This window comes from Manis pentadactyla, chromosome X (assembly GCF_030020395.1).
Source record: "Manis pentadactyla isolate mManPen7 chromosome X, mManPen7.hap1, whole genome shotgun sequence".
NCBI classification, from domain to species: domain Eukaryota; kingdom Metazoa; phylum Chordata; class Mammalia; order Pholidota; family Manidae; genus Manis; species Manis pentadactyla.
In genome coordinates this window covers 104,139,974-104,158,134 of record NC_080038.1, presented here as the reverse complement: position 1 = coordinate 104,158,134, position 18,161 = coordinate 104,139,974, and the positions used below count along the sequence as shown (strand labels likewise).

Below are 18,161 nucleotides of genomic sequence, written 5' to 3'. Positions count from 1 at the left end.
GCCAATCATAGTAAGAGCGTGAATCCCAACACCCCTAGGGGATCCAATCACAGAAAGCAAATTCATCACTATTACGTTTAAGAACCCTGAGGGCTCACAGTTCCTAACTACAGGCCTGTAAGTGGTTCCTCTACTTTCCTAAGGCTTGAAGGCTGAGTCTCCGGCAGAGTCACTGGACTTTGTTCTGGGAACCCTCTCACCAGATTCTATCCACAGTGACAGCCTAAGCAGCACCTGACAAAGAGAAGCAATGCATATCTACAAGGCAACTGATGAATGGGCCATTGGAGGCACATACATCTAGAGGTTAAGGTACAGTAGGCTTTTAGTCATACTCTGTGTGTGTGTGTGTGGTAAGTACTAAGTTTGGTCTAGATAGCTTAGACAATTTTGTATTGAGTGGTTCCTGGGTATGTTTAATTATCTTACAATAAATATAAGTACTTTGAAAAGGCTACTTCTGGTTGGTTTCCATTTATCACTTAAAAGTCAATAAAGCAAATGCTAGCCAGTTAATGGCAGGTCTAAACATTCCTGTAGTTTTGACAATTATTATTAACATATTATATATTCTATAAATACATCTCTTTGCTGTTCTAGTCACAGAATTGTGACAATTTTATTGTAATCAACTTTAACCCAATTATTTTGAAGGAAATAGAGAAAGAGGGGAGAACATTAGGGAGGATTGGATTAAAGATGGCGGCATGAGAGGTGAGACACAGGCTTCCTCCTAAAACTGCATATAATATGAAAATATAATTAATACAACTAATCCTGAAAGAGCAACAGGAAAGAGGACTGTGCCAGACTGCACACACCTGGAGAAAAGAGCAGACCTCATGGAAGAGGGTAACATACCAAAGCTGTGGCCCAGTGGGACCCAAGCTCTTCCTCCAGCCCAGCTCACCAGTGGGAGGAAGAGAAACAGAGCAGGGAGGGAGTGGAGGGCTTGGACTGCTGAATATCTAACTCTGGAGATCTGCTCTAGGAGAACAAACCTACATTTCATGTGCTTGCATGGTACTCTCAGGATTAGAGGGTTGGAAAGCTAAGACAGGCAGAATTCCTGGACAGACTGAGATTCCAGCCACGTGGGGAAAGCAGGGATACATATCCAGCTGCTCTGGGACAAAAGAAAGGAAGGCAGTCTGAGAGACTTCCTAACAAGGAAGCCCTTAGCAAGAGGGCTGGTAAAGGGGCAAGGATTGCACAGAGCTTACTGTTCAGGAGAAAGGATAGGTAGACAAAATTGTTCAGGTGCACTCTGCCCAGCAGGTTGGGAGCTTTCACGATCTTCAGGTGCTCCAGCTACCTAGCTGGCTACACAGCTCCAAGGACCCCCTCTGTGATACACAGCCTACTGCACCTTTCTCCCGGCCAGCCCCACCTGGCTTGCAAACTGGTAAGCCCTACCCTGATGTTAAGCCAGCCAGAGGGAAGTCCCATCTACAGCAACTACAAATGCAAAGAATAGAGGCTTATACCTGTGTACTTGGCCCACTGGTTCAGGCAGTGGAGACAGGTAGAGCAGCTCGGAAGCAGGAAACAGCTATTTCCTCCTCCCAGGCACCAATACCACTCCCCTGTGACCTCCTCCAACATTGCTTTCAGGGGCTGAGCAGCTCCAGAGAGTAGAGCTTCTGGACACTAGAGGGTGCCATATACAAATATGAAACGCCAAAGGAAACTGGATCAGAGTAAAATTAATATAACTCCTGGTAAAGATGACATGGACCTCATGACTTTTCCTGAAAGGGAGTTCAAAATAAAAATCATAAACATGCTCATGGAGGTATGGAAAGATATTCAAGAACTCAGGAATGAATTCTGGTCAGAGATTCAATCACTGAAGAGCACAATGGAGGATATTAAAAGCAGATTAGATACAGTGGAGAAGATGATAAATGAAGTAGAAACTAGAGAAGAGGAATACAAAGAAGCTGAGGCACAGAGAGAATAAAGGATCTCTAAGAATGAAAGAATATTGAGAGAACTGAGTGACCAATCCAAATGGAACAATATTCTCATTATAGGGGTACCAGAAGAAGAAGAGAGAGAGACAGGGATAGAAAGTGTTTTTGAGGAGGTAATTGCTGAAAACTTCTCCAATCTGGGGAAGGAGATTGTCTCTCAGGCCATGGAGAGCCAAAGATCTCCCAACACAAGGGACCCAAGGAAGACAACACCAAGACATATAGTAATTAAAATGACAAAGATCAAGGATAAGGACAGACTATTACAAGCAGCCAGAGAGAGAAATAAGATTACATACAAAGGAAAACCCATCAGGCTAACATCAGACTTCTCAGCAGAAACCTTACAGGCCAGAAGGGAGTGGCATGATGTATTTAATGCAATGAAGCAGAAGGGCCTTGAACCGAGATTACTTTATCCAGCAAGATTATCATTTAAATTTGAAGGAGGGATTAAACAATTGCCAGATAAGCAAAAGCTGAGAGAATTTACCTCCCACAATCCATCTCAACAGTCTATTTTGGAGGGATTGCTATAGATGGCAGTGTTCCTAAGGTTTAATAGCTGTCACCAGAGGTAATAAAACCACAGTAAAGAAAGTAGAACAGCTAATTACTAAGCAAATGCAAAATTAAATGAACAATCCCCAGAATCAATCAAGGGATAGACAAAGAGTACAGAATATGATACCTAATATAAAAAGAATGGAGGAGGAAGAAAAAGGAGGAGAAAAAGAAATAATGTTTAGATTGTGTTTGTAATAGCATATTAGGTGAGTTAAGTTAGACTCTTAGATAGTAAGGAAGTTAACCTTGAACCTTTGGTAACCACGAATCTAAAGCCTGCAATGGCAATAAGTACATACCTATCGATAATCACCCTAAATGTAAATGGACTGAATGCACCAATAAAAAGACATAGAGTCACTGAATGGATAAAAAGATAAGACCCATCTATATGCTGCCTACAAGAGACTCACCTTAAACCCAAAGACATACATAGACTAAAAGTGAAGGGATGGAAAAAGATATTTCATGCAACTAATAGGGAGAAAAAAGCAGGTGTTGCAGTACTTGTATCAGAAAATATAGACTTCAAAACAAAGAAAGTCACAAGAGAAAATAGGACATTACATAATGATAAAAGTGTCAATCCAACAAAAAGATACAACTGTTATAAATATCTATGCGCCCAACACAGGAGCACCTTCATATGTTAACAAATATTAACAGAATTAAAAGAGGAAATAGAATGCAATGCATTCACTCTAGGAGACTTCAACACTCCACTAACTCTGAAGGACAGATCAACCAGACAGAAAATAAGTAAGGACACAGAGGCACTGAACAACACATTAGAACAGATGGACCTAACAGACATCTACAGAACTCTACACCCAAAAGCAGCAGAATACACATTCTTCTCAAGTGTACATGGAACATTTTCAACAATAGATCATATACTAGGCCACAAAAAGAGCCTCAGTAAATTCAAAAAGATGGAAATTGTACCAACCAGTTTCTCAGACCACAAAGGTATGAAACTAGAATAAATTAGGCAAAGAAAATAAAAAATCCCACAAACACATGGAGACTTCACAACATGCTCCTAAGAAACCAATGGATCAAAGACCAAATAAAAACAGAGATCAAGCAATATATGGAGACAAATGACAGCAATAATTTCACACCACAAAAATCTGTGGGATACAGAGAAGGCCATGCTAAGAGGAAAGTATATTGCAATACAGGCCTACCTCAGGAAAGAAGAAAAATCCCATATGAGCAGTCTAAACTCACAATTAACGAAACTAGAAAAAGAAGAACAAATGAGGCCCAAAGTCAATAGAAGGAGGGACATAATAAAGATTAGAGCAGAAATAAATACAATTGAGAAAAATAAAACAATAGAAAGAATCAATGAAAGCAAGTGCTGGTTCTTTGATAAAATAAACAAAATAGATACACCCCTAGCCACACTTATCAAGAAAAAAAGAGAGTGTACTCACATAAACAGAATCAGAAATGAGAAAGGAAATATCACTACAGACACCACAGAAATACAAAGAATTATTAGAGCATACTATAAAAAATTGTATGCTAACAAAGTGGATAAACTAGAAGAAATGGACAACCTTCTAGAAAAATATAACCTTCCAAGGCTGACCCAGAAAGAAACAGAAAATCTGAACAGACCAATTACCAGCAACAAAATTGAACTGGGAATCAGAAACCTACCTAAGAACAATACCCCTGGACTAGATGGCTTCACCACTGAATTTTATCAAACATTTAGTGAAGACCTAATACCCATCCTCATTAAAATTATTCAAAGAGTAGAAGAAGAGGGAATACTTCCAAACTCATTCTATGAGACCAGCATCACTCTAATACCAAAAACAGGCAAAGACACCACAAAAAAAGAAAATTACAGACCAATATCCCTGACGAATATAGATGCAAAAATACTCAACAAAATATTAGCACACTGAATTCAAAAATACATCAAAAAGATCATCCATCATGATCAAGCAGGATTTATTCCAGGGATGCAAGGATGGTACAACATTTGAAAATCCATCAATATCATCCACCACATCAACAAAAAGAAGGACAGAAACCACACTATCATCTCCACAGATGCTGAAAAAGCATTTGAAAAAATTCAATATCCATTCATGATAAAAAACTCTCAAAAAAATGGGTATTGAGGGCAAGTACCTCAACATAATAAAGGCCATATATGACAAACCCACAGCCAACATTATACTTAGCAGCGAGAAGTTGAAAGCTTTTCCTTTAAGATCAGAAACAAGACAAGGATGCCCATTCTCCCCACTTCTATTCAACACAGTACTGGAGGTCCTAGCCATGGCAATGAGACAACAAAAAGTAATAAAAGGCATCCAGATTGGCAAGGAAGAAGTTAAACTCTCCCTGTTTGCAGATGACCTGAAATTGTACATAAAAAACTCTAAAGAATCCACTCCAAAACTCCTAGATCTAATATCTGGATTCAGCAAAGTTGCATGATACAAAATTAATACATAGATATCTGTGGCATTCCTATAAACTGACAATGAACTAGCAGAGAGAGAAATCAGGAAAACAATTCCATTCACAGTTGCATCAAAAAGGATAAAATATGTAGGAATAAACCTAGCCAAGGAAGTGAAAGACCTATACTCGGAAAACTACAAGACACTCATGAGAGAAATTAAAGAAGATACTAATAAATGGAAACATATCTGTGTGCACGCATAGGAACAATTAATATTGTCAAAATGGCCATCCTGCCTAAAGCAATCTACAGATTCAATGCAATTCCTATCAAAATACCAAAAACATTCTTCAACGAACTAGAGAAAATCATTCTAAAATTCATATGGAACCACAAAAGACCTTGAATAGCCAAAGCAATCCTGAGAAGGAAGAATAAAGCTAGGGGGATTATGCTCCCCAACTTCAAGCTCTACTACAAAGCCAAAGTAATCAAGACAATTTGGTACTGGCACAAGAACAGACCCACAGACAAATGGAACAGACAAGAGAGCTCTGATATAAACCCAACCATATATGGTCAATTAATATGTGATAATGGATCCATGGACATACAATGGGGAAATGACAGCCTCTTCAACAGCTGGTGTTGGCAAAACTGGACAGCTACATACAAGAGAATGAAACTGGATTATTCTTTTACCCCATACAGAGAAGTAAACTCGACATGGATTACAGACTTGAATGTAAGTCTTGAAACCATAAAACTCTTAGAAGACAACATAGGCAAACATCTCCTGAACGCATCTCCTCAAGCAAGGGAAACAAAAGCAAAAATGAACTCATGGGACTCCATCAAATTAAAAACTTTCTGCATGTCAAAGGACACCATCAACAGAACAAAAAGGCATCCTACAGTATGGGAGAATTATTTGTAAATGACATATCCCACAAGGGGTTAACATCCAAAAAATATTAAGAACTTACACGCCTCAACACCCTAAAAGCAAATAACCTGATTAAAAAATGTGCATAGGATATGAAGAGACAATTCTCCAAAGATGAATTTCCGATGGCCAACAGACACATGAAAAGATGCTCCACATTACTAATCATCAGGGAAATGCAAATTAAAACCACAATGAGATATCACCTCACACCAGTAAGGATGGACAACATGGAAAAGTCAAAGAAAAACAAATGCTGTTGATGATGCAGAGAAAGGGGAACCCTCCTACACTGCTGGTGTGAATGTAAGCTAGTTCAACCATTGTGGAAAGCAATACGGAGGTTCCTCAAAAAACTAAAAAAAGAAATACCATTTGACCCGGGAATCCCACTCCTTGGAATTTACGCAACGAATACAACTTCTCAGACTGAAAAAGACATATGCACCCCTATGTTTATCGCAGCGCTATTTACAATAGCCACGTTATGGAAGCAACCTAAGTGTCCATCAGTAGATGAATGGATAAAGAAGGTATGGTATATATAAACAATGGAATTCTATTCAGTCATAAGAAAGAAACAAACCCTGCCATTTGCAACAACATGGATGGAGCTGGAGGACATTATGGTCAGTGAAATAAGCCAGGTGGAGAAAGACAAGTACCAAATGATTTCCCTCATTTGTGGAGTATAACAAGGTAGCAAAACTGAAGGAACAAAATGGCAGCAGACTCACAGATTCCAAGAAGGGACTAGCGGTTACCAAAGGGGAGGGGTGTGGGAGGTTGGGTGGGGAGGGAGGGAAAAGGGGATGGAGGGGTATTATGTTTAGTACATATGGTTTGGGGGATCACGGGGAAAACAGTGTAGCACAGAGAAGGCAAAAAATGACTCTGTAGCATCTCTTACTACACTGACGGACAGTGACTGCATTGGGGTATGGGTGGGGACTTGATAAAATGGTAAAAGTAGTAACCACATTGTTTTTTCATGTGAAACCTTCATAACAGTGTATATCAATAATACCTTAATAAAAAAATTTTAAATAAAATAAAATAAAACACACAGACAAAAAAAAAGGGGGGGTAAGAGGGGAGAAATAAAAGATCCAAAATATTTAGAGTTGGATCACCTCATATTACAGAGTCCATTCCTGGCAGAACTGATAGTAGAAATCTGATCACAAGTCCAAGCCAAAAAGGCTGCTAGAAAGAAAAGAAAAATCTAGCTCGAGGAGATTTCCATAATTGGAAAACATAGTTACATTTTGGGATCTCCATTGGTATCTAGAGCATATCTCTGCCAAAACTTGAGGATAATGCTTGAAGAGAGCTGTATTTTCTGAGAAGCAAAAGTGCCATCCAGGCTACAATTAAGAAAGGAATAAACTAGAAATTGAAAGTGAATGGTGTTAAAAAGTTTAATTGTGTTGGTATTAATAAAATCATTTACCTATAAATTATGTAACCTTAAATCTCCTCCCACTATAGTAAAATAATAGTGTGGTCCTATTAAGCTGACTAATATTATACTGAGGAAGATAGAAGGGCAGCTACTGGATAGTGTAGCAAAAGGAATTGCAAGAACAATCTTCAGCCATTGAAAGAAATTTTCCTGCAGCAGAAACAATAGAAGACTTCCATGTGGAAGGTAATGAGGGAGGGTTCTCTACCAAATTCCCAATACAGATGGTAGGGAAGGCTGACATTTGATGTATGCCTACCCTTTGCTGCCAGTGGTAAGGCAAGGATTCAATCCTTACAACTAATATAGATTTTACTGCGATTTGCTAATACTCACATAGAAAATGGCATAGTGTATCTATTTCTGAAGTCAAAGTTTTTTTAAAAAACTGGCTTATGCTGTCTGCCCATATTTGGATAAAAACATCATTCTTATTTTTCATTGCGGAATAATCTTCTGTCTTAACCTGTCCATTAAATATTGGTGTTACTCTGGATTCCTTTTTTTTTACCCATTCTTTCTATTTCTCTGGGAAATCTCAAATACTAGCAGTTTTTTTTCCTAAAAGCTAGGCATACAGGGCTGACTGTCTTAAACATCTCCATTTGAACATCAACAACAACAATAGTAAACATGTATTGCATGTTTTCTATGTGCCAGCTTATTCTAAACTCATTCCATGTTTTATTTATTTAATCCTCCCAATGACAACCAAAATAATGAACATATCCATCACTCACAAAAAACTTCTTGTCTTTACAACAATGGTTCTGGAACTGGATTCCATGCAAAAGATAAATTTAGTCACAGACTTTACACTTTCACAAAAATTAACTCAAAATGGATCAGAAGCTTAAATGTAAGACACAAAACTATAAAACTCCTAGATGGTAATATATGAGAAAACCATGATGACCTTGGGTATGGTAAGGACTTTTTAGATAGAATAACAAAGGCACAATCCATGAAAGAAGTAATTAATAAGCTAAACTTCATTAAAATTAAAAACTGTTCTGTGAAAGACAATGTCAAGAGAATGAGAAGATGAAAGATGGGAGAAAATATTTGCAAGTATTTGATATCTGACAAAGGGCTATTATACAAAATATATAAAGAACCCTTAAAACTCAACAATAAGAAAACAAAGAACCCGATTCAATAATGAGCCAACAGACACCTCATCAAAGAAGATATACAGATGGCAAATAAGCATATGAAAGGATGCTCCACATCATATGTCATTATGGAAATGTAAAATAAAAGAACAGTAAGATACCACTACAAACCCATTAGAATGGCCAAAATTCAGAACACTGGCAATACTAAATGCTGACAAGGATGTGGAACAACAACAGGAACTCTCATTCATTGCTGGTGGGAATGCAAAATGGTACAGCCCCTTTGGAAGAACATTTGGCAGTTCCTTAGAAAACTAAACGTACTCTTACCATATGGTCCAGCAACAGTGTTCCTTGGTATTTACACAAAGGAGTTGAAAACTTATGTCCACACAAAAACTTGCACATGGATGTTTATAGCAGCTTTATTCATAATTGCCAAAACTTGGAAACAACCCTGATGTCCTTCAGTAGGTAAATGGATGAAGAAACTGACACATTCAGACAATGGAATATTATTCAGGACTAAAAAGAAATGAGCTATTAAGCCATAAAAAGGCATGGAGGAACTTTGATGCATTTTACTAAATGAAAGAAGCCAATCTGAAAAGGCTGCATACTGTATGATTCTAACTATATGACAATCTGGAAAAGACAAAATTATGGAGACGATAAAAAGATCAGTGGTTGCCAGGGGTGAGAGTGGTGGAGATTAATATGTGGAGCAGAGAGGATTTTTAGGGCAGTGAAAATACTCTGTATAATACTATAATGATGAATACATGGCATTATACATTTGTCCAAACCCACAGAATGTACAACAGCAAGAGTGGACTCTAAGGTGAACTATGGACTTTTGGGAGATAATGATGTATAAATGTAGGTTCATCAATTGTAACAAATGTACCACTCTGGTGTGGGATATTGATAGTTGGGGAGGCTATGCAAGTGTGCATGTGTGGGGGCAGGGGGTACTTGGGAAATCTCTGTATCTTTCTTTCAATTTTGTTGTGAACCTAAAACTGCTCTAAAAAAATTAAATCTAATTAAAAAACATTACAGTGAGCATTATAAACATAAAAAATTTCCTAGCTCCCATTCATAGTATCTCCCTCATGTCTGTACCCATCCCCCCAAGGCAATGAATGATTTGCTTTAACTGTAGATTAATGTGCATTTTCTAGTTTTATATTAATGAAATTATACAGAATGTACTCTTTTTGTCTAACTTTTCATTCAGTGTAATTATTTTGAGATTCAAACATGTTGTATTGGGTATCAATAGTTCATTCCATTTTTTTGCTGAGTAGTGCTCCATTGTATAAATACATTACAAATTGTTGATTCATTCACCTGTTAATGAGCAGTTGAGTTGTTCCCTGTTTCTGGCTATTACAAATAAAGCTACCATGAACTCATGTACAAGGTTCATATAGACATATGCTTTCATTTCTCACTGGTAAATGCCTAGGAATGGAAAGAGTCATATTATAGGTTTATGTTCACCTTTTTAAAGAAACAGTCAAACTTTTTTCCAAAGTGTTTGCCTCATTTTAGATTTGCACCAGAAATCTATGAATGTTCCAGTTACTCCACACCCTTACCTATATTTATTATGTTTATTTTTTAATATTTAGACATTCTAATAATTTTATAGTTGTATGTCATTATGGTCTTATTATGCATTTCTCTAATTAATAATGTTGAGTAACTTTTCATGTGTTTATTTACCATCTATATATCTTCTTTTGTAAAGTATCTTAAAATCGTTTGGCAACTTAAAGTCAGTTTCTAATTTAATTTTGGGATGTTTGTTTAATTATTGCATTTTGAGATTCCTTTATATATTCTGGATATAAGACTTTTATCAGATATGTGATTTGCAGATATTTTTCCTAGACTTTTGTTTGTCTTCATTATCTTAAAAATGTTCTCAGAAAAGAATGAGTTCTTAATTTTAGTGAAGTACAATTAATCAGCCTTTTCTTTTATGGATCATGTTTTTGGTGTCATATCTAAGAAATAGCTGCCTAACCAAAGGTCACAAGGATTTTCTCCTGTGTTTTATCCTAAAATATTTATAGATTAAGGTTTTATACTTAGGTCTATGATCCATTTTGAGTCAACTTTTGTATACAGGGCAAGCAGTGAGTCAAAGTCCATTTTTGTACATATGCATAACCGATTCTTCCAGTACCTTTTGTTCTAAAGACTATCTTCACTGAATTGCCTTTGCATGTTTGTTAAAAAAATCAATTCATCATACATTTGTGTGTATATTTACTGACTCTCTACTCTGTCCCATTCATCTATACATCTATTGTTTTGCTACTAGCAAACTACCATGTCTATTACAGTTTTATACTAAGTCTTGGAATTGTGTACTATAAATCCTCTTTTTTCTTTTTAAAAGCTACATTAGCACTCCATCTCAATTTTAGAATAAGCTTGTTAGTTTCTACCGAAAAAGCAAAAATTTTATTGGAGTTGCTTTGAATTTATAGATAAATTTGGAGATAATTGGCATCTTAATGATACTGAGTCTTTTAATCCATGAACATGATATGGATTCATTAATTCATGTATTTTATTTTTCTCAGCAATATTTTTGTAGTTTTCAGTATACAGGACTTGAACATTTTTGTCTGATTTACTCCTATGTATCTCAAAATTTTATGCCACTGTAAAAGGTGTTTTTGTAATTCTTATTTCCCATTTTTCATTGGTAGAATATAGAACTATAACTGGTTTTTGTGGGTGGATCTCATTTTACTGGTTTTATTTATTTCATGATCCTTCTAAACTCACAAGTTTTAGGAGCATTCTAATATTGTCTATAGAAATTTCTACATTCCCAAATCATGTCATCTGCAAAAAACAGAGACAGTTTTATTTGTTCTTTTCCAGTCTAGAGGCTTTTCCTTTTCTTTTTCTTGTTTGCTGCACTGGCATTGTTGAACTGAAGTAGTGAGAGCAGACATGCTCCCGATCTTAGGGAGAAAGGAATGTAGTCTTTCTCCACTGCATAAAATTTTAGCTAAAGAGGTTTAGTAGATGCCCTTCAAAGTTAAGGAAATCCCTCCTATTTCTAGGTTACTGAGAGTTTTTATTGGAAATAGATGATGAATTTTGTTAAATGCTTTCTCTGCATCTATTGAGATAATTATATGGTGGGCTTATTTAGGTTTTTAAATTTTTTTAGTCTTTTAATATGGTGAATTACAATTTTTTATTTTCAAATGTTAAACCCACCATGCAGTCCTGGCATATCCACTTGGTAATAATGTGTTATCCACTTTATATGCCACTGGATCTGATTTGCTAGTCACCTGTAGTTTTCTGATTTTGTAATGTTGTATTTATCTGGTTTGTGTATCAGGGCATACTGGTTTCTTAAATTATTGGGCATCAGTCTTTATACCTTTATTTTCTGAAAGAGTTAATGGAAGACTGATATTCTCTCTTAAACAAATGTTTCATATAATTCAACAGTGAAGATTTCTGGGTTGGAATTGTGTGTGTAGGGGGGGAAGTGTTTGATAATTTAATTTCCTTAGTAAATATATGGCTGTTCATATTTTGCTTTTTTTAGTTTTAGGTAATATGTTTCTCAAGTTATTAGTCCATCTCTTCTAAGTTGCCAAATTCATTATTATAAAGTTGCTATATTCTTTTTTTGGCATTTTTAAAAATTAAGGTATTATTGAGACACACTCTTATGAAGGTTTCACATGAAAAAACAGTGTGGTTACTACATTCATCCATGTTATCGTATCCCCCCTAACTCCACTACAGTCACTGCCAATAAGTATAGTAAGATGCCACAGAGTCACTATTTGCCTTCTCTGTGCTACACTGCCTTCCCCATGATCCCCCACACACAACATGTGTGCCAATCATAATACCCCTCAATACCCTTCTACCTCCCTCCCCACCTGCCCTACCCCACTTCTCCCCTTTGGTAATCGCTAGTTCCTTTTTGGAGTCTGTGAGTCTGTTGCTGTTTTGTTCCTTCAGTTTTGCTTCATTGTTATATTCCACAAATGAGGGAAATCATTTGGTACGTGTCTTTCTCTGCCTGGCATATTTCACTGAGCATAATATCCTCCAGCTCCATCAATGTTGTTGAAAATGGTAGGATTGTTTCTTTCTTATGGCTGAATAGTATTCCATTGTGTATATGTACCACCACTTCTTTATCCATTCATCTATTGATGGACACTTACAGTGCTTCCATATCTTGGCTATTATAAATAGTGCTGCAATAAACATAGGGGTGCATATGTCTTTCTGAATCTGAGAAATTATATTCTTTGGGTAAATTCCTAGGAGTGGAATTCCCAGGTCAAATGGTATTTCTCTTTTTAGTTTTTTGAGGAACCTTCATATTGCTTTCCACAATGGTTGAACTAGCTTACATTCCCACCAGCAATGTAGGAGGGTTCCCCTTTCTCCACATCATCAACAGCATTTGTTGTTCTTTGACTTTTCGATATTGGCCATCCTAACTGGTATGAGGTGATATCTCATTGTGGTTTTTATTTGCATTTTACTGATAATTAGTGATATGGAGCATCTTTTCATGTGCCTGTTGGCCATCTGAATTTCTTCTCTGGAGAATTGTCTGTTCAGCTCCTCTGCCCATTTTTTAATACGGTTATTTGCTTTTTGGGTGTTGAGGTGTGTGAGTTCTTTAATATATTTTGGATGTTAACCCCTTGTCGGATATGTCATTAACAGATGTATTCTCCCATACTGTAGGATACCTTTTTTATTGATGAAGTCCTTTGCTGTACAGAAGCTTTTTAGGTTGATGTAGTCCCATTTGTTCATTTTTGCTTCTGTTTCCCTTGCTCGAGGAGATGAGTTCAGAAAAAAGTTGCTCATGTTTATATTCGGGAGGTTTTTGCCTATGCTGCCTTCTAAGAGTTTTATGGTTTCATGACTTACATTCAGGTCTTTGATCATTTCGAGTTTACATTTGTATATAGGGTTAGTCAATAACCCAGTTTCATTCTCTTGCACATAGCTGTCCCATTTTGCCAATACCAGTTGTTGAAGAGGCTGTCATTTCCCCATTGTATGTCCATGGCTCCTTTATCATATATCAATTGACCATACATGATTGGGTTTACACCTGAGCTCTCTAGTCTGTTCCATTTGTCTGTGGGTCTGTTCTTGTGCCAGTACCAAATTGTCTTGATTACTGTGGCTTTGTAGTAGAACTTGAAGTCAGGGAGCATAATCCCTCAAGATTTATTCTTCCTTCTCAGAATTGCTTTGGCTATTCAGGGTCTTTTGTGGTCCCATATGAATTTTAGAATTATTTGATCTAGTTTGTTGAAGAATGCTGTTGGTATTTTGATAGGGATTGCATCGAATCTATAGATTGCTTTAGGCAGGATGGCCATTTTGACAATATTAATTCTTCCAATCCATGGGCATGGGATGTGTTTCCATTTATTGGTATCTTCTTAAATTTCTCTCATGAGTGTCTTGTAGTTTTCAGGGTATAGGTCTTTCACTTCCTTGGTTAGGTTTGTTCCTAGGTATTTTATTCTTTTTGATGCAACTGTGAATGAAATTGTTTTCCTGATTTCTCTTTTTTCTAGTTCATTGTTAGTGTATAGGAATGCAACAGATTTCTGTGTATTAATTTTGTATTCTGCAACATTGCTGAATTCAGACATTAGTTCTCATAGTTTTGGAGTGGAGTCTTTAGGGTTTTTTATGTACAATATCATGTCATCTGCAAACAGTGACAGTTTACATTGTTCTTTACCAATCTGGATGCCTTTAATTTCTTTGTGTTGTCTGATTGTCGTGGCGAGGACCTCCAGAACTATGTTGAATGAAAGTGGAGAGAGTGGGCATCCGTGTCTTGTTCCTGATCTTAAAGGAAAGGCTTCCAGCTTCTCGCTGTTAAGTATGATGTTGGCCGTGGGTTTGTCATATATGGCATACTTGCCCTCTATACCCATTTTGCTGAGAGTTTTTATTATGAATGGATGTTGAATTTTGTCGAGTGATTTTTCAGCATCTATGGAGACGATCATGTGTTGTTTATCCTTCTTTTTGTTGATGTGGTAGATGATATTGATGGATTTTTTAATATTGTACATCCTTGTATCCCTGGAATAAATCCCACTTGATCATGGTGTATGATCTTCTTGATGCATTTTTGAATTTGGTTTACTGATTTTTGTTGAGTATTTTTGCATCTATGTTCATCAGGTGTACTAGTCTGCAATTTTCTTTTTTTGTAGTGTATTTGCCTGGTTTTGGTATTAGCGTGATGCTGGCCTCACAGAATGAGTTTGGAAGTATTCCCTCCTCTTCTACTTTTTTGAAAACTTTAAGTAGAATGGGTATTATGTCTTCACTAAATGTTTGATAAAATTCAGCGGTGAAGCCATCTGGTTCAGACATTTTATTCTTAGGTAGTTTTTTTATAACCAATTCAATTACATTGCTAGTAATTTGCCAATCCAGATTTTCTGTTTTTTTCTGGGTCAGCCTTGGAAGGTTATATTTTTCTAGAAAGTTGTCCATTTCTTCTAGGTTATCCAGTTTGTTAGCATATAATTTTTCATTGTATTCTCTAATAATTCTTTGTATTTCTGTGGTGTCTGTAGTGATATTTCCTTTCTCATTTTTTATTCTGTTTATGTGTGCAGACTCTTTTTTTCTTGATAAGTCTGGCTAGGGGTTTATCTATTTTATTTCCTCAAAGAACCAGCTCCTGCTTTCATTAATTCTTTCTATTGTTTTATTCTTCTCAATTTTATTTATTTCTGCTCTAATCCCTCCTTCAACTGACTTTGGGCCTCAATTGTTATTTTCTAGTTTTGTTAATTGTGAATTTAGACTGCTCATATGGGACTGTTCTTTACTGAGGTAGGTCTGTATTGCAATTACTACAGGCCCTCTTAGCACAGCCTTTGCTGCATCCCACAGATTTTGTGGTGTTGAATTATTGTTGTCATTTGTCTTCATATATTGCTTGATCTCTTTTTTTATTTGGTCATTGATCCATTGGTTATTTAAGAACATGTTGTTAAGTCTCCATGTGTTTGTGGGCTTTTTTGTTTTCTTTGTATAATTCATTTCTAGTTTCATACATTTGTGGTATGAGAAGGTGGTTGGTAGACTTTCAATCTTTTTGAATTTACTGAGGCTCTTTTTGTGGCCTTGTATATGATCTCTTCTTGAAAATGTTCCATGTGCATTTGAGAAGAATATGTATCCTGTTGCTTTTGGATGATGTGTTCTGTAGATGTATGTTAGGTCCATCTGTTCTAATATGTTGTTCAGTGCCTCCGTCTCTTTACTTATTTTCTGTCTGGTTGATCTGTCCTTTGGAGTGGGTAGTGTGTTGAAGTCCCCTAAAATGAATGCATTGCACTCTATTTCTTCTTTTAATTTTGTTAGCATTTGTTCACATATGTAGGTGCTCCTGTGTTGGGTGCATAGATATTTATAATGGTTATATCCTCTTGTTGGATTGATCCCTTTATCATTATGTAATGTCCTTCTTTGTCTCTTGTGACTTTCTTTGTTTTGAAGTCTATTTTTTCTGATACAAGTACTGCAACACCTGCTTTTTTCTCCCTATTAGTTGCACAAAATATCTTTCCCCATTCCTTCGCTTTTAGTCTGTGTATGTCTTTGGGTTTGAACTGAGTCTCTTGTAGGCAGCATATAGTTGGGTCTTGTTTTTTTGTACATTCAGTGACACTATGTCTTTTGATTGGCACATTCAGACCATTTACATTTAGCGTGATTATTGATAGGTGTGTACTTATAGGCATTGCACACTTTAGATTCATGGTTACCAAAGGTTCAAGGCTAACTTCCTTACTATCTAAGCGTCTAACTTAACTCACTTAATATGCTATTACAAACACAGTCTAAAGGTTCTTTTTTTCCCTCCTTTTCTTCCTCCTCCATTCTTTATATATTAAGTATCATATTCTGTACTCTTTGTCTATCCCTTTTTATTACTCTGGCGACAGCTATTTAACCACTTTCATCTATAGCAGTCCCTCCAGAATACACTGTAGAGATGGTTTGTGGGAGATAAATTCTCTCAGCTTTTGTTTATCTGGAAACTGTTTAATCCTTCCTTCTAATTTAAATGATAATCTTGCTGCATAGAGTATTCTTGTTTCAAGGCCCTTCTGCTTCATTGCATTAAATACATCATGCCGCTCCCTTCTGGCCTGTAAGGTTTCTGCTGAGAAGTCTGATGATAGCCTGATGGGTTTTCCTTTCTTTGTGACCTTTTTTCTCTCTCTGGCTGCTTTTAATAGTCTGTCCTTATCCTTGATCTTGGCCATTTTAATTATTATGTCTTGGTGTTGTCCTCCTTGAGTCTCTTGTGTTGGGAGATCTGTGCATCTCCATGGCCTGAGAGACTATCTCCTTCCCCAAATTGAGGAAGTTTTCAGCAATTATTTCTTCAAAGACACTTTCTATCCCTTTTTCTCTCTCTGCTTGTTCTGGTACCCCTACAATACAAATATTGTTCTGTTTGGATTGGTCACACAGTTCTCTAAGTATTCTTTCATTCCTAGAGATCCATTTTTCTCTCTATGCATCAGCTTCTTTGTATTCCTCTTCTCTAATTTCTATTTCATTTATTATCTCCTCCTCCATATCTAATCTGCTTTTAAAACCCTCCATTGCATTCCTCAATGATTGGATCTCTGTCCTAAATTCGTTCCTGAGTTCTTGAATATTTTTCTGTACCTCCAGATGCATGTTTATGATTTTTATTTTGAAATCTCTTTCAGGAAGATTGATTCGTTCAGTCTCACTCGATCCTTTTTCTGGTGTTGTCAAGACTTCGCTTTGAACAAAGTTCCTTTGACATTTCATATTTGTTTGTGGAGCCCTCCAGTGCCCAGACGCCCTACTCTCTGGAGCTGCTCAGCCCTGGAGCAATGTTGGGAAACACAGGGTAGTGGTGCTTGTGCCCAAGGTTAGGAAAGGGCTGTTTCCTGCTTCCCGACTGCTATGCCTTTCTCCACTGCCAGAACCAGTGGGTGAAACACACAGGTGTAAGCCTCTATGCTTTGCGTTTGTAGCTGCCCTAGGTGGGGCTTCCCTCTGGCTGGCCTGACGCCAGGACAGGGTTTGCCGGTTTGCAAGCCAGGTGCATGCTGGCCAGGAGGAAGGTGCAGCAGGCTGCATATCATGGTGGGGGACCATGGAGCTGCATAGCCAGCTAGGGGGCTGGAGCGCCTGATGATTGTGAAAGTTCCCAGCCTGCTGGGCAGAGTGCACCTGAACAATTTTGTCTACCTGTCCTTTCTGCTGAGCAATAAGCTATGGGCAATCCTTGCCCCTTCAGCAGCCTTCTCGCTTTCAGGAAGTCTCTCAGACTGCCCGCCTAGATCAGCTGGATATGGATCCCTGTTTTCCACAAGCAGCTGGAATCTCAGTCTCTCCAGGTATTCTGCCTCTCTTAGATTTCCAATCCCACTAATCACCAGAGCACCATGCAATGTAGGTTCATACTCTCAGAGCAGATCTCCAGGGGCTGTGTTCAGCAGTCCTGGGCCTCCATTCCCTCTCCACTTCATTTCTCTTCCTCCCGCCAGTGAGCTGGGGCAGGGGAAGGGCTTGGGTCCCACCGGGTCATGGCTATGGC

The 18,161-nt window shown here is 37.3% G+C and overlaps 1 protein-coding gene across 2 annotated transcripts in view; it reads right to left on the bottom strand.

Moving 5' to 3' along the window:
* COL4A5 (collagen type IV alpha 5 chain) overlaps window positions 1-18,161 on the bottom strand; it is a 228,008-nt gene that overhangs the window by 116,699 nt on the left and 93,148 nt on the right. The gene's annotated exons all lie outside the window — the stretch shown is intronic.